The sequence below is a fragment of the Schistocerca cancellata genome, chromosome 3, assembly GCF_023864275.1.
Source record: "Schistocerca cancellata isolate TAMUIC-IGC-003103 chromosome 3, iqSchCanc2.1, whole genome shotgun sequence".
NCBI lineage: Eukaryota > Metazoa > Arthropoda > Insecta > Orthoptera > Acrididae > Schistocerca > Schistocerca cancellata.
Genome location: NC_064628.1, coordinates 394,096,795 through 394,119,310, shown reverse-complemented (window position 1 = coordinate 394,119,310; position 22,516 = coordinate 394,096,795).

Genomic DNA, 22,516 nt, shown 5'->3' with positions numbered 1-22,516 from the left:
AAGGTAATCACTGTATAAATAAGAAATTGAGCATTTGATAGATTCGAAACAATTATCACAGCTTAGCTACTTATATAGCGGTCTTGCTTGGATTACACAAACCCCTTCACCTCCTGCTGGATGGAGTATAGAGCACTGCACTAGAGGATAGTGTCACAGTGTTTGCATGCTCCACAGAGAATGTTAAGTAGGTGACTAACTCAGCTACAGGAATCGAGGTGCACGCACACACACACACACACACACACACACACACACACACACACACACAGTACAACGTCTACACTGGTGATTAAATAGTCTCGGCCCATAAGACAAAGTCATAATTAGAAGAGATAGTGAAAATACAGAATGAAAGCATGCTACAGATGTGCTTTAATTGTACAAACAAAATGTTAAAGTCGTTGGTCAATGATGACCTGAAACTTGACAGTATAATGCAACCACCATCCTTGGTCAGTTGTCTGCACAAGGTGTTCAAACTGAATGACATCCTGTAGACAACACAGCTAAATGCATGACAGACACTGCTGGACATTGTCCAAAATGTTACTGTTGGTATTTCTGCACAGGTTCTGATGATATTCTCCTGCAGGTCAGTTAATGTTCTTGATGTTTTGGTTTTGAGGTCTCCCCCCTCCCCCCCCCCCCCCCAGGGGAAAAGTCCAGGGGCATCGGGTCTGGTGACCTAGGTGCCCATTCTACCAGGCCCTGTGTCTACCAATTCAGACATGCTCAGGAAGGGCCTCACCCAAGAGTCGGAAAAGGTTTTATCTGAAGAGTGGCGGTGTGCCATCCCGCTGAAAGAAAAACGTACATCTCTTTCAAGATGCAGATCATCTAAATAGGGTAATAATGTTTTCACAAGATGCCTGTAGAGCGCAGCAGTGAGTGTCCCATTAAGAAATATACGACCAGTGAGGACATCTCCACGTATGCCGCACCACATAGTTAAACTAGGGTTAGTCGAGTGTATGCCTTGGCAGCAAGATGTGGATTGTTGTTTGCTCAATAGACAGCATTATGTCTTCACTCAAAACTTCCAGGCCCATAGGCTGTGTATAAAACTCTCCCGACATTTCGTCTCCGACTGCAGGAGACATCCTCCGAGGTAAAGCAGCGAACTGCGAAGAGAAGTCAGGAAAGCGCTGATTATATAGGCAGTACAGAGGGTGCCACTTTCCATCACGTGGCGTCAGCTATGAGACTGTCTCTGGTAATGCCAACATTCTCAATTGAAAGTAATTGATTGTCACACTTGTGGTGCAATGCTGACATCCAAATTTTATCCAGTTTAACACCTTCGTCTTTCCTGTTAAAATTATTACGGTGTTTATCAATCTCGATAGCCTCTCTATACATGCGTGCGTAATAATGCAAGGTTTTAGATATGACGCTCGTCTTGCTGAATTTTATTTCATGATCACCTTCTTGGTAAACATGTTCTGCTACAGCTGATTTATCTGTGTGACCCAGAAGACAATTCCTCTTACATTGAACAAGGCAGGTGTTCAAACTTCTCTTTGTAGTACCAATATAAACCTGTCCACAACTACAAGGAATTTTATCTACCCCGGTGTAGCCTAAGGGTGTCACGCATCTTTTGCCCATTTTAAATATTCTTTTATTTTCCTGGTGGGTCTGAAAATAGTTTCCACCCCATACTTGCTTAACACTTTCCCAAAGCGATCTATGACCTTACTAACGAACGGAAGAAAAACCTCGCCCTTGGGCGACTGTTGTTGATCGTTGCTCCTGATTCTCTGCCTAGAGCAAAGTGTTCGATCTATAACGTTGCCAGAATAGCCATTCTTCACGAAAGTTGACCGTAGATGTTCAATCTCATCTTTTAAATAAACAGGTTCACAAATTTTGTATGTCCTGTCTACCAAGGTTTTCACTACACCTCTTTTTGTCTAGGTTGATGGTTTGAATCTTCATAGATATAACGATCAGATATGTGTGGCCTTTCTATACATCTGTCGTTTAATCACAGACACATCACAGGAGAGTTTTATACATCGACCACGGCCTATCAGCTTGGAAGTTTCAAGTGAAGATAATACCGGTCTTGAAAGCCTACATTGTATAAGCATTATGTGTATTTGCCCTCCTGTCCAAATGGAGAGAAGTTTCATAATGAGTGAGTGTACATGGAGGCTTGGCTGATGTTGCATTCTTGTGCCACTTTCCTTGTTGACTGAGGTGGTCTTACTGTCGCCTTAGCTATAGTGTATCCTCTGTTGTACGTGGTAGTCTGGAATGTCTTTTGCCATGAACATCATCTGTAGACTTGAACCATTCTATTACAGGGTCAATCATTTTGATATTAGGCTTACATTGGTTAGGATCTCATCTCTGGTATTCTGCTGCTGCTTCCCAATGACTCGTGCCTGTTGTATGGACGAGAACGATTTCCACCTTCTCCCTATGTGTATACATTGCTATGTCAGTCACTACACTGCAGAGCAGCACTGCACTACACGGCTGTGGTAAATGGCGACCCTTTAATACCCTTCTGCTGGACTACAACTGGCCATGTAGTACTACATACTACTCCATTTCGGCAGTGCTGGTGATGGTGGTTGTGGGTCATTCTGCTCGCTGCAATTTTCACTGTCTCAACTATACCAAATCTGTCCTGCGGGACATGACTTTTGAATCACACTGTGTGTGTGTGTGTGTGTGTGTGTGTGTGTGTGTGTTTTAAGTTAAAAGCAAGGGAAAATGAGTAATAATTTACAAACAAATACAAAGATCAATCCAAACATTAATCCCAACACATTTGAAAAAATACATCACCAAGATTATTTCCATTTAAATGCTATTACAAAACATAACACTGATTAGGAACATAAAGGCAGGAGAGCTTAAATTACTTTCTAAAGAGCAAAAAGTTACAGTTTTGCTGCACCCTCTCCATACCACAGTCTGGTAAGCACTAACCCAACTTAAAAGCATATTTTAAAGATGTGTAATGTCAAACAGTTTAATTGACACAAGAAATGGAGGACAGATAAAGGAAAAATTTATTTAGCAGTATGGGACAATGATCACGTCAAATGAGAAGTGACAGGACAGAAATTCACATTTCCTTCAACTGTTTTGAGAGGAACAGAATGTAATTCTTCCTTGTCTTATTTTTAATTTGCCTACCAGATGCAGCATAGACTGCAAACACCCTGTAGTTAAAACTACACTGTATATTTACAGCTCTTGTCATCATTGGATGTACCGGAGGATGCAGAACAGAAAAGTAAATGTTACTGCCTATAATGTGATATGGTGTTCACAGAAATGTACAGAAAAAAAGAGAGATAGAAAACGTATTGTAGAAATATTTTCACGGTGCTGTACTAGTCTCAACGTTATTGCCTCATCATTTCAAAATATATTTCATGCCAAAAATTATGCAGATTTGTAGTTATATATTCTATGCCAAATAAGGTGCATTTATCATCTACTGGAAATTTAAATGCAAAATTGTGAACTGCTTTATGCTACAATGCAAGTTACTGGCTCAATAAGCTATAGCTGCTGGTGAAAAACTTAACTATCCTGGCAACAACTTTTACTGGCTCAATAAGCTATAGCTGCTGGTGAAAAACTTAACTATCCTGGCAACAACTTTTTTTACTATCAAAAATATACTGTTTCCCTGCACATTTACATCAGAGTCAGTCAATAAATTTCAAATTACTGATCTTTTCAATTATTGTTATTTCTGGATCACCTGGTACATAACTTAGTGTTACACTTACGATAAATGTATACTGCTTTCTGGAGTGAAGTATAAGGTATAAAGGTGGACACAATTGACATTAGAAGGCCTATAAATAAAGTAATGGGACTGTTAGCACAGTGTTCCATCTGGCAACACAGTGGTCATGTCACTGCCTGCTACAACAATTCAGCATTACTGACAATCTAAGTCTTTCATCATACTACTTCTTGACCAGTTTTAGTCAAAACTGAAAGGAGTGAAGGAGTGGAATCCTTCCCAGACACTTTGCCACAGCAACAGAAGCTATATGAAGGGAGCAATCCCTGCCTTCCCCATGAAATGCAGTCACTGTCACCTCGTTTTTTTTTTTTTTTTTTTTTTTTTTTTTTTTCTTTTGCACTTGGCATCTGGTCTCAATGGGGACAGTGAGCTTTCTGTACCACTGAAACTGTAGTAATGAAGCAACAACTGCTTCAGCTCTCGGTTTAGCAAAACACAGCTCAGGCAGAGGGCTATGAACTGCAACACACCTTCAACAATGATTACTCCAGTGCTACTACAATAGCGCTGTTTGACAGCGAAGGCTGGTAACAACCTGACATAGAATACTATTTGAATAAAATGCTTTGACTTCCAGCAATTCGCATGTAGAAAAAGAAGTATGCCCTGTTGTTTTTAGTGAATCACTTTAGTGAGCTGGAACACAACTGCAGGCTAGATTTGTAGTGGACCCCAAAAAAGTCCGTTAGAGCACACATAATTGACAAGCTGTGGTAGATTCTAGTTTCCAAGTGTCAGGTACTGGCTAGCTGCCATGGTCTGACTATTACAGGGAATAATGACAGGTCCTGAAGAGGACTACTTGGTAGGCAACTGACTGAATTTGCAATTTACAATGCATATTTTTTAAAAATTGGTCGCATAACATAATTTACAGGCCCCATAAATGCATGTTTTCTAAACAAGTACACAATTTTATGCCTTTCTGTATCTTAATAATGCACTGCATTAAAGAGTTCAATAAATAAATTATGAAGAAATATAAAAAAACTATAAGAAAAAAAAAGTGGAACTTTGACTACATGCTGTACATGCCATTTAAACTGTCAAATGCAAGTAAACCTAAAGCCTAATGTACTCTTTTTCCAACAAGTAAAACACAATGTGGATATTAAATACTTTTGACACAATGTTACCAACTTCTTGATATATCAAGTGCTGGCCGAAAGCCCTACACTGAAACTACAAAATAAAGAAACTGGTGTAGATTAATATCAACTTTATGTTCTCCTGATATAAATTAACTGTACCCAGTCACCAAACACACTGCAGAAATGAAATAACACAGTGCACGTACAGGAAAAATAGAGGTTCATCTAAATGAAATTGTGTTAATTATAATGGGAACATTAAATTACACGAATTCAATAATTGGAAATCACCATCTGGCCAACAAACAGTCTGTTTCATTTAGCTACAGGTGAAATGTTGTCTTTTCTCATTTCTGTTTGTTGTTTCTTTTCTGCAGTTTCTGTTATTGTAGAATCATGTAGGAAACTAATGAGTTAATACAATCAAAGAAGAGCACTGGCTACAGAATAGTGCATCAATGAAAATCAACATGTCTTCTGTGTAAGTTTGGGCTGAAGAGAAGTTTCTGGGCAAGATTGAACAGAGTAAAAATCAAGTTCTGTTAAAGGAATTGCCATGGCATGAATAGAAACTTCACTGACTCCTGCTCCTATGCTAATTTTATAATTACTGAATTTCAGTTCACATAATATACAGTTATTGCAAATGACTAGGGAAACACTCTCAATACACATTAGGTATAGTTGCAGCTCAGTGGGTCAGAGCCAGATGACCAATACAAAGGTCCGCAGTTCAATCTCAAGCTGGTCCCAAGACTTTTTCTGTCACGTATTGCTTCCTTCACTTTTGGAAATGACCTGTTAATGTGAGAAATGCGAAGTTGCACTATGGCTCAAACTCCATACCACTCTGAAGGGTCCCCCTCCCTCCCACCATACTGCAACTGGCTGGGTAACTCAGTTCTAAGGTCTAAGGAATGCAAGCGAACTTGCCCCACTGCCTTCAGCAGCATACTGTCTACTTAAGAACAGCCAAACCAACCTTCAGGTCTTAATGGCATATTAAACTTTTTATACTTCTATCTTAACAATGGGGACATTTGCAGAAGGTTTTGTTTTAAAACACTTTTCCACTTATTTTCAAAATAGCACAGCTGTTAGTAAAGGTGGCATGCCTCTGTGCATGCTATGAGTATTCTAATCTTCTGTCTGCCCACTTAGCTGACTGGTAACATGTTTGCCTACTATGCAGTGGGCCTGGGTTTGATTCCTGGCTGGGCTGGAGATTTTCTCTACTTGTGGACTGGGTGTTGTGTTGTCCTCATCATTCTTTCATCATCATCACTGATGCGCAAGTCGCCCAGTAATCGACTGAATAACATCGACTGAATAAGACTTGCAACCGGCAGACGAGCTTCCCCAGATGTGACCTCCGACCAACAATGTCACACAATCATTTCATTTCATATCCTCTTGATCCCTATATGAGTGATAGTAGGGGGCTTGTAATATATTCTTTGAGTCGTCATTTAAAGCTGGTTCTTCAAACTTTGTTGATAGTCTATTTCGTGTTAATTAATGCCTATCTTCAAGAATCTGCCTGTTCGGTTTCTTCAGCATCTTGGTAACACTCTCCCACAGGTCAAGCAAACTTGTGACCATTCATGCTGCTCTTCTCTGCATACATACAATATTTGCAGTTAGTCCTTTCTGGTACGGATCCCACACACTTTGACAATATTTTAGAACGGGTCACACAAGTAATTTGTAAGCAATCTCCTTTGTAGACTCATTCCACTTCCTCAGTATTCTATATATAAACCAAAGTCTACACCTTGCACTACCCGCGACCGAGCCTATGTGATAATTCCATTTCATATACTTACAAAGTGTTACACCCATGTAATTGTACGAGACGGTCGATTCCAACTGTGCTTCCTTGATATCATAGTCACAGGATACTATGGTTTTTTTTGTTTAGTGAAGTCCACAATTTTACATTTCTGAACATTTAAAGCAAGTTGCCAATTTTTGCATCACTTTGAAATCTTATCAATATCTGACTGGATATTTATGCAGTTTAGCTCAGATATTACTTCATTACAGATTACTGCATCACCTGCAAAAAGCCCGATTTTACTATCAATATTGTCCAAAAGGTCATTAATATACAACATGAATAGCAAGAGTGCCAACACAGTTTCCTCGGGCACACCTGAAGTTACTTCTACATCTGACTATGGCTCACCATCCAAGATAACATGCTGTGTCCTCCATACTAAAAAGTACTCAATCCAGCCACAAATGTCACTCAATACATCGTTTGATTGAATTTTTGACAATAAGCATATGTGTGGTACTGAGTCAAATGCTTTTCGGAAATTAAGAACACTGCACCTGCTTGAGTGCCTTGATCCAAACCTTTCAGTGTGTCATGTGAGAAATGTGGATGCTGTGTTTCACATGATGGATGTTCTCCATGTCCATGCTGAGTGGCATGGCGGAGATTATTCTGTTCAAGGTATCTTATTATGTTTGAGCTCAGAGTTTGTTCTAAGATTCTCCAATAAGTCAATGTTAAGGATATTAGTTTTGTGGACAACTTTTACCATCCTCCTTGTAGATGGGTGTGGCCTGGACTTTCTTGCAACCACTGTATACAGTTTTTTGTTCGAGGGATCTACGATAGATTATAGATAGAAGAGGGGCTAACCCAGCCGCAAATTCAGCATAGAATTTGATAGGGACTCCTTCAGGTCCTGAAGCTTTGTTAACAATTTCAGCTGTTTCTCAACACCACCGATACTAATACTTATTTCGCTCATCTTTTCAGTGGTATGAGGATTAAATTGGGGCAATTCTCCTGGGAACATTTTAAAACAGAGTTAAGTATTTCGTCTACCCTCTATCTCAGTTCCTCTCTCATTCACTATGGACTGAACACTAACTTTGGTGCCACTAACAGCCTTTACATATGACCAAAATTTCATTGGATTTTGTGAAAGTGCTATGACAGTAACTGAAGCCTTTATGCACTGCTCTCTTGACAGCCCAACACGTTTCACTTAACATCTCTCTGTCTACAGTCCTATGCTTGGTTTTACACAGTAGTCTCCATTTCTTTCCAGTGATTGTACATCATGGAGGGTCCTTCCCAATATGAACTGTTCTACCAGGTACGTATCTATCTAGTGCATGATCAACTATTCTCTTAAATCTGAGCTACAGTTCCTCTACACGCTACTGCCCTGTACTGAAAGTTTCAAGTTCCTCATTGAGAAGAGGGAAAATAATGATGATCTGGCTCAGAACTTTATATATATATAAACACATTATGGTTATAATAGAAGGAAACATTCCACGAAGGAAAAATATATCTAAAAACAAAGATGATGTGACTTACCAAATGAAAGTGCTGGCAGGTCGACAGACACACAAACGAACACATACACACAAAATTCAAGCTTTCGCAACAAACTGTTGCCTCATCAGGAAAGAGGGAAGGAGAGGGAAAGACGAAAGGATGTGGGTTTTAAGGGAGAGGGTAAGGAGTCATTCCAGTCCCGGGAGCGGAAAGACTTACCTTAGGGGGAAAAAAGGACGGGTACACACTCGCACACACACACATATCCATCCACACATATACAGACACAAGCAGACATATTTAAAAACAAAGAGTTTGGGCAGAGATGTCAGTCGAGGCAGAAGTGCAGAGGCAAAGATGTTGTTGAATGACAGGTGAGGTATGAGTGGCGGCAACTTGAATTTAGCGGAGATTGAGGCCTGGTGGATAACGGGAAGAGAGGATATATTGAAGAGCAAGTTCCCATCTCCGGAGTTCGGATAGGTTGGTGTTAGTAGGAAGTATCCAGATAACCCGGACGGTGTAACACTGATCACCCTGTGGCTAAACATGCCTTGGTGCACGACCAGCACATCTTGGCGCAGTGTTACACCGTCCGGGTTATCTGGATACTTCCTACTAACACCAACCTATCCGAACTCCGGAGATGGGAACTTGCTCTTCAATATATCCTCTCTTCCCGTTATCCACCAGGCCTCAATCTCCGCTAAATTCAAGTTGCCGCCACTCATACCTCACCTGTCATTCAACAACATCTTTGCCTCTGCACTTCTGCCTCGACTGACATCTCTGCCCAAACTCTTTGTCTTTAAATATGTCTGCTTGTGTCTGTATATGTGTGTGTGTGCGAGTGTGTACCCGTCCTTTTTTCCCCCTAAGGTAAGTCTTTCCGCTCCCGGGACTGGAATGACTCCTTACCCTCTCCCTTAAAACCCACATCCTTTCGTCTTTCCCTCTCCTTCCCTCTTTCCTGATGAGGCAACAGTTTGTTGCGAAAGCTTGAATTTTGTGTGTATGTTTGTGTTCGTTTGTGTGTCTGTCGACCTGCCAGCACTTTCATTTGGTAAGTCACATCATCTTTGTTTTTAGATATATAAACACATTATCATACACAAGTGACAATATTATGAAAAGGGTGGTTGCTACTCACCACATAGGGGAGATGCTGAGTTGCAGATAGGCATAACAAAAAGACTGTCAAAAAGTGAGCTTCGGCAAAGACACGTGTGTGTGTGTGTGGGGGGGGGGGGGGGGGGGGCTATTTCCGAAGAAGGCCTTGTTGGCCAAAAGCTCACTTTCTTACAGTCTTTTTGTTGTGGCTATCAAAAAATGCGACTCAGTATCTCCACTATATAGTGAGTAGCAACTATCCTTTTCATAATACCATTACATTCCATTGACAAATAAGTGATAGCACTTCAACTATCTGTAATAAACCATTATTTCTCAGAAGACTTATTAAATACCAATATCCACTATTCACTGTAAATATTAACATTTGAGGTAAGGCTTAACTATGTCCATTGTAAGTGTCAATGTGAAGCACATATTACTTAACTAGTCATGTTTATTTTTTACCACTACATGATTATACCTCCATCGTCATGTGGCTTTATTTCAGTTAATAAAAGAGAGATGATATGCATATTCAACTTTTTGTGGGCAAACTGCAGCACTGTCTGGTAGAAGAAGATAAAAAAATATTATTTTAGAACATGGTTTCATAGGTGAAGGGTAATGCAAATGTATTGCACACAAAAAGCTGTGAATACAAACTGGCCTATGCCTTATTATTTGAGATAAATTCATGTGATGACAGATGTATAATTCTCTCAAACCTGTAGTGAGAAAACAACAAATGTGATTAGTGTAAGTAATATGCACTATTTGCCATCAGCTTTTAATTTCTCTCTATATCACCACACACTAAATAAAGTTCGAACTATTATGGCGAAAGAAATCTCATGACCTTCTTACTGTTCAGGTTACACAGTCAGAAAATTACAAAAGCACTTTTTGAGGCTATTTTATTTTGGCTACCCTGTACAAATAAGTGCACTTAAGAGAGCTAAGATGGTTTCCTGTGTTGAAAAATGACAGTTTAACACTGTCTTCAAGTACACAACATCCAAATTCAACAAACCCATGCCAGTATCTATCATTTATCTCAAACAAAGGGGCAACACCACCACTGAATGTTTGATAGGACATAACATCGAGTGACAGATAATCACACACAAAAAACTAAGTTGTCTCCTTAGCTACTGAATTCATCAGGCTGATTCCTGATAAAGTTGTCTCTAATAACTGCGGGAATGATGGTTTTCACTTCATGCGGTGATGCAGTAATACACATAGAACAATATCATCAAATCTGACTCGTCATGGAATCCTATACTGAAATATAAAAGTTAACTGAATACACAGAGCACATACAGGCATTATAATAAAAACCAAAACGAAAGGACAAATTATGTTTGATGGGGAAAGAGGAGAAAAAAAAAACCACATGAAAGCTGAGGAAAAACTGAAACTGAAACATACAGAGGGGATATTATCTGTACATCATGAAAAAGCATAGAGACTAAAAAGTTACAACACGAAGCTTAAAGTCTAACACCAGTAAAAGGAAACTCATTATAAAACGTAGAGGCCCATATGAAACATAACAGATTTATCAAACAATGGAAAATCCAGGATGTAATGTAACAATACCAGAGAAGGAAAGTTGCTACTCACCATATAGTGGAGATGCTGAGTCGCGATGGGCACAACAAAAAGATTCACACAATTAAAGCTTTTGGCCATTAAGGCCTTTCTCATCAGTAGACACACACACACACACACACACACACACACACACACACACACACACACACACACACACACACAAGAGCTGAAACCACGCTGTGAACTGCAGCACCAGAGCATGATGGGAGTGGCGACTGGGTGGGGGTAAGGAGGAGGCTGTGGTGGGGCGGGGGAGGGATAGTATGGTGGGAGTGGCGGACAGTGAAGTGTTGCAGCTTAGACGGAGGGCAGGAGAGAAGTCTCCTGGCCTCAACCTTCGTTAGTCACTGTCCTCTCCTGGCCTCAACCTTCGTTAGTCACTGGCCTCACCCATCCAGCTGCCTCCCTGTTCCCATTATAGCACTACAGAGTCGCCATTTCACCACCACACCCAGTCTTTTAATTTCTTTTTATTTCTCTCCTTTCAGCTACTCCCCCCTCCCTTCCGCATCTTCTCTCGTGCCCTCCGTCTAAACTGCAGCACTTCACTGTCCGCCACTCCCACCATACTATCCCTCCCCCTCCCCGCCACAGCCTCCTCCTTACCCCCACCCAGTCGCCACTCCCATCATGCTCTGGTGCTGCTGTTCGCAGTGTGGTTTCAGCTCTCTGAGACTGCAGATGTGTGTACAAGTCGCATTTACGTGCGTGCATCTATTGCTGACAAAGGCCTTAATGGCTTAAAGTTTTAATTGTGTGAACTTTCCTTCTCTGGTATTAACACAGATTTAGATACAGAAGAAAATAGGCTGCTGAAAGAATCACTTGGACACGCCTCTACGAAAATGTTTTGTTCATGGTTTGTAGACTAGGATCTGGACTCCATGGACCTACTACTGGCATTCTAGTGACGCTACATTTGCTAAATTCGAATTCTAAATACCACCAAATGTCTAAAATTTTACATACCAATACAGTTCTTGGAATATATAACATTTTTAAGCTGTCATTATGCTCAAACTGTCAACTGCACAAATTAACAGTCTGCAAAAACTCTCCTTTGTGACAAAGAATGTTGGTGCAAAACCTTGAATTTATTAACTTTAGCTAAACGGAACTCAGACAGTTTCTGAATTAAAACAATTTCACTGAGCTCCTTAAACAGATAAATTCAACCGACAACATTATCATATACAAAAGTGATCCCCATCAGATCTTCCCAGAGTTCAACAAAATTAATAATGGGGAATACACGAGCCATCTAAAGAAAAACTGGAACTTGTGATGAAAACTAACTGAACTTGGTCCTGAGAATGCCTATGGGATATAACACGTAAAATAAAGAAAAGGCAACCATTCATCTATAGCTGATTGGTGTGTGGCACATAGAAACATGCAACAGAGAACTATTTATACTACTCTTGCTCTTTCTCTAGTAGAAGGGAGGGGAGGAAAAAGAGGAACGGAGAAGAATGGAAAAGTAAAGAGGAAGGGAGAGCAGAGGGGGACGCTCACACTGGGAGCAGAGGGAGGGAAGGGGAAGAGCACTGGGAGAAGGCAGTACATGATGTGGACAGGGAAGGAGCATAGGGAGTGGTAAACAAGTTACCAGAGGTTTAGGCCAGGGCAACTGCAAGAGAGCAGGATATGCTGAAGAAAGAATTCCCATTGGCATAGTTCAGAGAAAGTAATGCTGGAATGGAGTATCCAAATGGCTCACATAGCAAAGCAGCTGATGAAGTCGTTTCTGTTGTTGTGCACAGCATGTCTGGCAACTGGATGGTCAAGTTCGCAGTTCGCCACAGTTTGTGGCAGTAGCCTTTCATGCAGTTCGCCACAGCCTTTCATGCGAGTAGACAGTTGGTTACTTGTTATACCCACACAGAAGCCTATACAGTAATTGCAGCATAGCCAATATATAACATGGCTGCTTTCACATATGGCCATGCATTTTTCAGAGGGGGAATGCCCAAGACTGGGCTGTGGTAGGTGGGCGTATGGGGCAGGTCTCACACCTCAGTACTGCAAGGGAATAACTGGGGGAGGGGGTGAGGGGGGGGGGGCAGATGGTTTGGGAGCAGGATTGAGGATTGGATGATGATGATTAGTGTTTTAGGGCGCACAACAGCGAGGTTATCAGCGCCCGTTCCCAAAAGTTCAATTCAGAGCCAAATGGTGAGGGAATTGGTATCGTTCAAATGGCAAGATTGGACACAGCACATCAAAACAGGGAGATAAAACTAAAAATAAAATAGCAGTACAAACAGGTAAAAATAATTAACGGTGGCTGAGTGACCACTTACAAATAATGGGTGACCAAACCACTGGACAACACATTAAGACTTCAATCCCAATATTTTGGGAAGCAGGCCTGACATCACACAAAAACGTAAAACTCTAGCGACACTCGCCTCATTATTAGTTAAAAGAGAGGGTAGGTCTGGTGGGAAACTGAAATCTTCCCTCAAACCCGCATATAAAACACACTCAGTTAAAATATGTCGTATCGACAGCTGTGTCCCACATGTCTGACACGTTGGTGGCTCCTCACGACGTAACAGAAAACCATGTGTCAAAGGACAATGTCCTATTCTAAGCCGTGTAAGGGCTACTTCCTCAGCGCGTCGTTGTCGGAAGGAGGGGAGCCACAGTCTGACAGAATCTTTCACCGCTTGCAACTTTTTATCCCTCACGTCCAGCCACTGAGCCTCCCACCAACGCATGACCTTCCGAGTCACGAAAGACGTAATGGCCTGCAGGGGGACGGAACAGCGAGCAGGAGGTGGGATGGAGCAAGCCTCCTTGGCAGCCGCATCTGCAAGTTCATTTCCAGGAATCCGTATGTGCCCTGGAACCCAGCAGAAAATTACATCCTTACCCTGCTGTTGCAAGAGCAGGAGTGCGTCCTGCACCTCTTGCACCATCCGATCTGCTGAGTACATCTGTTCAAGAGCGTGTAGAGCACTTTGGGAATCAGAGCAGATGATGAATTTCGTGCCACGATGTCAGCGCATATGCTCTAATGCTTGCAGAATGGCAAACAGTTCTGCATAGTAAACTGAGAACTGCTCTGGGAGCCCTATCCGATGAACAGTATCGGGAAACACAGCAGAGCAGCCCATCAAATCCCCCTGTTTAGACCCATCCGTGTAAACAGTAATAAAATCGGAATGGCGTTCTAAAATCTCAGTAAGTTTAATTTTAAAAAGGTGGTCCGGGGTACAATACTTCCTGTAAGCAGCCAGATCAAGAAGTAATCTTGGCCTTTGTAGTCGCCAGGGAGATCCCATACTCCATCCCTGGTAGAGTACCTTAATGCCCTCCAGGTGTACTGACTCGAGACTCTCCTTTGCACGGATGCCAAACGGCTTTGTTGCCGCCGGACGGTGGCGGAAGAGACGTGCCAGTGCCGGCTGGGAAAAAGTGTTGGACGCCAATGAAAGAGGAGTGGACTTGGCCCTGTACGCGTGCGTTGAGGATTGGAATAGGGATTTTCTGTACATCGGGTGGTGGCTGGAACACGACTTTGGCTGATGTGGGTATGATATCACTCATATCAGGGCATGAGAGGCAGTCGAAGCCCTGATGAAAGGCGTGATACTAGGTGATCAGAGGGGTGCTGGCTACTGGGTGGTTAACAGGTTTAATGGTGTCAAGGAGGAGCATATGGTATGGGAGATCTGTTTGGTTGAGCTGGATAGGATACCATCAGTCAATAAAGGCTTTAATAAGGTTATCTGATTGACAACTCGTGCTTTCCATGGTGACGGGACTAGAAGGAAGATGTTCTCAGAGATGGAATGAATGACAGCTCTCAAGGTGGAGGTACTTTCGATAGTTATCGTGGCTGATATGAACAGAAATATTTATGGAGCCATTTAAAAGGTAGAAATCAACATCTAGGAAGGTGGCTCGATGAGATGAGATGGACCAGGCGAAAAGGATTTGGGAATAGCTCTTGAAGTTATGAAGGAAAGATCATGCAAATGTCATCAATGAATCAGATAAGGAATTTTTGGTGTTGACAAGATAGGAAGGATTCCTCCACAAATAAGTTTACACAAGATGGTGCCATGTGAGTACCCATGGCAGTACCATGGATTTGTTTATAGATTTGGCTTTTGAAAGTGAAATAATCGTGGGTCATGTTATGGTTGGATAGGAGGATTAGGAAAAGAGAACATGGGAAAGGTAGTATTCCATGGCTGAAAGGCCATAGGTGTGCAGTAGGATTGTGTATAAGTATAGGAATGTTGCATCTACAATGACCAACAGAAATTTTGGTGGTAATGGGACAGGTGCTGTGGAAAGATGGGGAAGGAAATGAGGAGCTTTTTGACTGTAGGACGGGATGTTATGGACAAGAGTTTTGAGAAGTTGGTCAGCAAAGGCAGAGGTTCGTTCTGTGGGAGCATTGTAGCCATCCACGTTGGAACAACCAGTAGGGAGACCTGTGGAGTTGGGTTTGTGGTGTATGTAATGGTAGGAGTATACAGGAGGTTGCTGGTGTGAAGAATCACGTTTTGGGATGGACCTAAGGCCACGAGGAGCTACTGGAGGTCGTGTTGGACTTCTGGGATGGAATCCTGATTGTAAGGTTTGTATGCAGAGGTGTCAGCTGACCTTTCCTCCGCTTCACCTTATCTTTTCCCTCCTCTCTCTCGTCCAAACAACCCCTTCCCTGTCCAGATCATGTACTGCATTCCCCAACCACTCTTCCTCCTCCTCCTGGCCCCCTCTCCAATTGAGTATCCTCTCTCTTTTTTTCTTTTTCCCCCTCCTTCCCCAGTTCCACCCCACTCCCTTTCTCTCTTCTCTCCCTACCTCAGCTCCCCCCCCCCCCCCCCCACCAATCTCTGCCTTCCTCTCCTTTCCTCCCCTGACATCTTATACACTCTACCCTCTGGACTTGTGCAGCTGCTGAGCCATCTGTGGAAAGACTAACTCACACTATCCCACTGCCCCTCATCACCTCGTGGATCCTTCCCTATGCCCTCCCTGCCTCCATCTGCCCAGACAACTGGTACCTATAATAAACAGTCAGTCTTACTGTGGCCACAGGTACATGTGTGTGTGTGTGGTGATGTGTACATGAATGTGTGTATTTCTACTACAGAAAGAGCAAGTGCTCGGAAGCTAGTATTTATTGTTTTCTGTTGTGCGTTTCTATATGGCACACTTCGGACAGCTATAGGTGAGTGGTTGCCTTTCCTTCGTTTTACGTATTATTCCATCTAGGAGCTTTCTTTGTTGGTATGACACAGAACACATATAGAAGGGGGGGAGGGGGGGATGGAGCGAGAGATGTAAGAAAAGATAGAATTTAAGGTAAGGTTGCAGTTTATAGACAGAAAATTTTCTCCAACAACTAGTGTTGTCAAAAGGATATTAACTTTACTTTTCCAGATACCCCCAACTCAGACACCTATCATGACATACAGTCAAGCTGTCCTCAGCCTGAATGTTGGCTTGAACACCACAGTTCTATGGCACATTAATATTATAGGCGGTAGGTCATTGCATTCCCCTGACCAGACTTATCATCATTTATAGGGTGAGCTACAGTTTAACATGAACTCCAAACTATGATACAACTTGGCATTTTTCACATTCCAAATCACCGTCTGTGGTGAAAAAAATTCCTTACACTGAGTACTGAACCAGGACTTACACAATTGTAAAATTATCCTAAAATGACAAGACCATAAACCTAACATTTCTTTCCACTATAAACTTAAAAAGTAAAAAGGAGCTGGGGGTGCGCGAGGGAGGAGGGACAGGAGACAGCCAGTAGGAATCAGGCAAACAAACGCTTCTTAAGTTAATGTACCACATCATCTTTAAACCTTTGTTCTCGAAGATTTTTGCAACAAAGCCTCGACGTTTTAATTCCCTGCATTTGTCACAATTATGTGAAACCTTCATCACAGCTTTATTAAGCAATAATATTGTGACACCTGCATTGCTTGCCTTCTCTTGTATGGTGGTTCCATGTTCATTTTTCTTTCCCACTGTAGGATAGAAGCTAGCATCATCTAACTTAAAAATATTTGTTTCAAAATGAAAATCTGTTTGAGAAAATAATAAAACTACAGGGAAATACAATGGCTGGCCAGTAATTACCTTGAGGGGTATGAGTGAATGTCCCTCCTATCTAACTTGCCCAAACTATCCCCCTTCCATGCCTAGGGGAGTAAATAATTGTTTCTAAAAGTGGGATAGCTTTTTGTACTTTTATAGATATCTACTGCCAGCATTGGAATTTTGTCTACTGAAGGCAAATACTGGCCGGCTACTCTAATAGTGTCAAATATAAAATTTGTTCAGCAATACTCCTTAGCTCTTTATCCCAAATATTTGTACATTTCTCCACCAGGGAAAACATAATCTGGAGTGATTATCATCTTGTTACACTGAGAGCTCAAGAGCCACATCACTGACAATCTGAAGCAGTTTTACTATGTTAACCAACTGAACTTCCCATGTTTATGCATGCATTACTTTGTAATAGAGTGGGTTACTTTGCTTCCCTATTTCAGAGATAACAATGGTTCAACTTTAACATGGAAACTTGAATCACAAAGCCACAGTGATTCTCCAAGCTCTGAACTTAATACTGTGATAAGGTGAAAAATATTGTGTATATGTAAGGAGAAGTTAAAACAGCATCATCAAACGAGGAACATGTGTAAACAAACATATATCAGTGACTGCTGACTTTTTCCGCATACAATGAGAAGCAATAAAGGACACACTGTCAATTAAAGCTGTTTAGAATTGATAAATATGGGAGACTCACAGTTTACAAGACCATGGCAGACTCTACACAAGTGTGAAAAGTTTTGTGAAGAAAATTGCAGAGCATACAATGAAGAAAAGCCCTACAATGGTCCACAGTATTGCACATACGAGGTAATGCATGTAAATTAACTTAAAAGTATAAACCTATATATGTCAAACATTAGCATTATGTAACAACAGGAGATGTAAGAGCAACTACTTTCAGCTGACTTTCTGTTGTAGGAAGGAACAACATTTCATCAAGTTAACACATTCAGTACTGGCAATTCTTAAGTCACTTCCGAGTTCACAACCAGACGGTCTTGAACAGAAACAGATTGTGTATTACAGCCAGTTAACAATTCTTTGGTAAGACAAAAAAGTCATTACCTATAGCAAACTGTGAATTATTCTTGGTAGATCTAAACAATACGACACGCACACACATGCTCTCCCCCCCCCCCCCCACACACACACTGATGAGCCAAGACTTCGCGACCACTGCACACTGTGAGACTGAATGCTGCCTAGTGGTATTGCAGACACATGGCGCAATAAGGAAAGTATGTAAGTGGAGCAGAGATCATTTAGTGACAATACAGACTACAAATAGGAATGCCCACTGACACAAGCGACTTTGACAAGGGGCAGACTGTTATTAGCCCTGTGCTTGAGAAGAAGCACCTCAGAAACAGTGAAGCCTGTCGCAAGCGTCTGTGGAAAGTAGTTCAAGAATCCAGGATGAAATAAAAGCAATAATATGAAAAGGACTGATTGCTACTCACCATACAGCGGAGATGCTGAGTTGCAGACAAGCACAACAAACAGACTACTAAACATGTAAGATTCCAGCCAGAAGGCCTTCTTCTGAAACAGAAGAGACACACACACACACACACACACACACACACACACACAGGTAGCTCATACAGATATGACCACTGTGTGTGGCTGCTGAGGCTAGATTGCAAGCAAATGCGCATGGTGTGAGAAGCTATCTGGGTGATGGGGGTAACGAGGAGGCTGGGAAGGGCAGCGATAGAAGGGTAGGGGTGGGGGAGATAAAGTGCTGCATGTGGGATCGAACAGGGGTGAGGTGGAAGGAGGGTAGAGCAACTAGAGGCAGTTAGGAGGTCAGACAAAGGTGGGGTGGGGCGGGCGGTAGGAGCATTCCCCTCATATTCAGTACTACCCAGGACTGGAGTAAATGAATCACATTCTCCGCCAGCATTTAGACTACCTCTCGTCGTGCCCTAAAATGAGAAATGTCCTATCCACTAACTTTCTCATCTACCCCACAGTGATATTCTACCACCCACTGAACCTACACCAGCTCTTCTGAATTGCGCAGGTAGGAATCTCCCTGCAATATATCCTACATTCCGATAACCTTCCTGGCCTCAGCCTTCATTAGTCATTGTCCTTCACCCATCTATACCCTTTCCTGTTCCCCTCCAGCACTGCACAGCCTTCATTCCACAAGCACACCCACAGTCTTTTTACTTCTCATCTTAGCCCCTCCCCCTCTGTCTCACCTCCTGATTGCACCTAGCCTCTTCCCACTTCATCCCTGTATGCTTCCACAAGCAACACTTTACTACACCCAACCCCTACCCTGCTATCCCTTTCCCTCCCAGCCTCCTACTTACCCCCACCACCCAGATTGCTTCTTCCACCACGCGCAGTTGCTCACAGTCTGACCTCGGCAGGCGGAGACAGTGGCCGTGTGTGTGTGTGTTTTATCTATTTCAGAAAAGGCCTTCTGGCCGAAAGCTTATTAGTCAGCAGTCTTTTTGTTGCACCTATCTACAACTCAGCTTCTCTGCTATACAGTGAGCAGCAATCTATCCTTTTCATAATACTGAAAGTAAATGAAGGATGGTGTAACCACAAGTAGGTAACAAGGTGTTTGATGGCCATGTCTCAAAACGGAACATGGGTGCTGGAGCAGGAGGAGGAGAGATGGCACAATCTGATGATATTGTACAATGCCAGTGGCAGCACAGGTGTTATCGAGCATGCTATTCTGGGAACATTGTTGAACATGGGGTTCCACTGCATATTTGTTAACCATGTTGATCCAAGGGCAGTATCAGTTATGATTGCAATGGGCACACGACCACTGAGATAGAACTGTGGACCAAGGGAAATATGTCACCTGATCAGATGAATGATATTTCTCATTACACCAGGTCGATGGTCATGTCTGCATATGCCATGATCCAGGTGAATGGCAGCTTAAACCATACAGCTTACCAAGGACCCAGGCCACTGGGGGAGGGTGGGGGAGCATGCAATGGGGGATATTCACACAGGCTTCCATGGGATCTGCAGTAGTAACTGAAGGCACTACAACAGCTGTGGACTATATGAACAATTATGCCGCCACCTGCATAAATCCATACACAATGTCTCCTTGAAAGGCAATAGCATCTTCTAGCAATGTGACTATTGATGTCACAAGCCCAGTATTGAGCTACAGTGGTTTTAGGAGTATGATAGTGACCTCAGGATATGTCTTAGCCACAAAATTTGCCTGATCTGAACCCAATGGAACACTATTGGGTGCCAGATCTTTACACACAAACCACTGGCCCATAACTTATGGGAATTGCACATAGACAACTGGTGTCACAGGCCTCAGGAAACATACTGAGGGCTTGTTGGATCAGTACTGTGCAGAATCGCTGCTATCTTGTCTCCAAAAGGTGGGCCAACACGCCATTAATCAGGTGGTCATAATGTTTGGGCTTGTTTGCACATGTAAAAGCAAAATAAACAAAAATGATAAAAGTAATCACCTGTGATGCCTAAAGCAATTATGTACATTGGAAGTTATACTTATTAAAATATTTCATACCATTATCCCCCAGTTGGATGCATTTCTTGTACACGGTTTCAACAAGAAACTCATCTGGCCATGCCATAATAACCCAGAATATTTTAATAAGTGTGACATCCCAGCCATTATATTATATTTTACATTGAAAAGTAAGACCTCATTCAAATATCGGACTAGCAGAAAAATTACGTAAAAACTAAAATTACAATAACTGATGGAGAATTCACTCCATTATCAATCATCCTAAATCCCGCTCCCATTTTGCTGGTAGTTGAAACTTCTGCCATGGTTTATTACTTACATGAACTTAGCTTCAGATATTTGTTCACCAAATAACACACTTAACATTCACCAATCTCTTTTCCTTAACTTTCCAAAATCTATGGACACACATGTGAACAATTCAAATTATCTAGGTGTGCAGTGGAAAATTACTGCCATATTGGGATGTGCAAAGTTTTTTCCTTTTAATCTATTTGGTGGAAATGTCCGAGGACTGCAGGGACAAACTATTTCACACATGGGGGAAATGGGATTAATTATTGCAATTAAATAAAAAACAGGCATTTGGGAATTAGAACAAATAAACCTCCGCTATAAAGGAAATGCCAAACAGAAGGGTTCATGAGTGGTTAGACTCACAACGAATACTATACCGCTTTCCCCTAGTTCTACCTTTTACCTACACAACAGCTGACATTTTAGCAAATACAGCTTTCTATCATATACACCAGGAAGACGTTATTCAAATAGGACAGATATCTATAGATGTGATGTGTATGTAGAGACAAACAATTTCAGAAAAAATTGGACGATTTGTTCAAGAGAAAGAGCTTCAAAATTTGAGCAAGTCAGTAATACATTGGTCCACCTCTGTTCCTTACGCAAGTAGTTGGCAACAATTGAGTTGCTGATGTCACTCAGGGATATTGCCCCACATTCTACTCAATTGGTGTGTTAGATTATAAAAATTCTGAGCTAATTGGAGGGCACTGTCCATAATGCTCCAAGCGTTTTCAATTGGGGAGAGATCTGGTGACCTGGTTGTCCAAGGTAAGGTTTGGTAAGCACAAAGACAAACAGTAGAAACACTCGCTATGTGTGGGAGGACATTACCTTGGTGAAATGTGAGCCCAGTATGGCTTGCCACGAAGGGCAACAAATAGGAGCATAGAGTATCATTGTTGTACTACTGTCCATGGATGACAACCCAAGGGGTCATGTTCCAAAGTGAAATAGCAACCCAGACCATCACTCCTAATAGTCGGGCTGTATGGCAGGCAACAGTTACATTGGTATCTCACCACTGCCCAGGGCATTTTCAGACGCGTCTCTGTTTGTCTTGGAGCTCAATTCAAAGTGAGACTCATCACTGAGGACAATTCTACTCCAGTCAATGAAATCCAAGCCAAAAACAAGTCTGGAGATGCCTGCCATATGGCTGGACAACCAGGAGTAACGGTCTGGGATGCCATTTCCTTTAATGGTAGAACCACTTTGGTTGTCATCCGTGGCATTCTTATTGTACAGAGGTACATCAACAATATTTTATGCCTGTTTTGTTGCCCATCATGGCAAGCAACACTGGGCTCACATTTCAGCATGATAATGCATAAGGTCAGTTTCTACTGCTTGTCTTCATGCTTGCCAAATGCTATCTTGAACAGCAAGGTCGCCAGATCTATCCCCAACTGAGAACGTATGAGGACCGAGGATTATGGGTAGGGCCCTCCAACCAACTCCAGATTTTGAAGATCTAATGCACCAATTGCACACATTTCAGCATGATATCCTTCAAGAGGGCATCCAACAACTCAATCAATCAATCAATGTTAGGCTGAATAACTGCTTTCATAGAGGCAAAGGTAGGCCAATGCATTACTACTTGCTCAATTTGTGAAACTCTTTCTCTTGAATAAATCATCCATTTCTCCTGAAATTGTTATAGGCCCTAATTTGTTTACCTGTACATGGATATCACATTT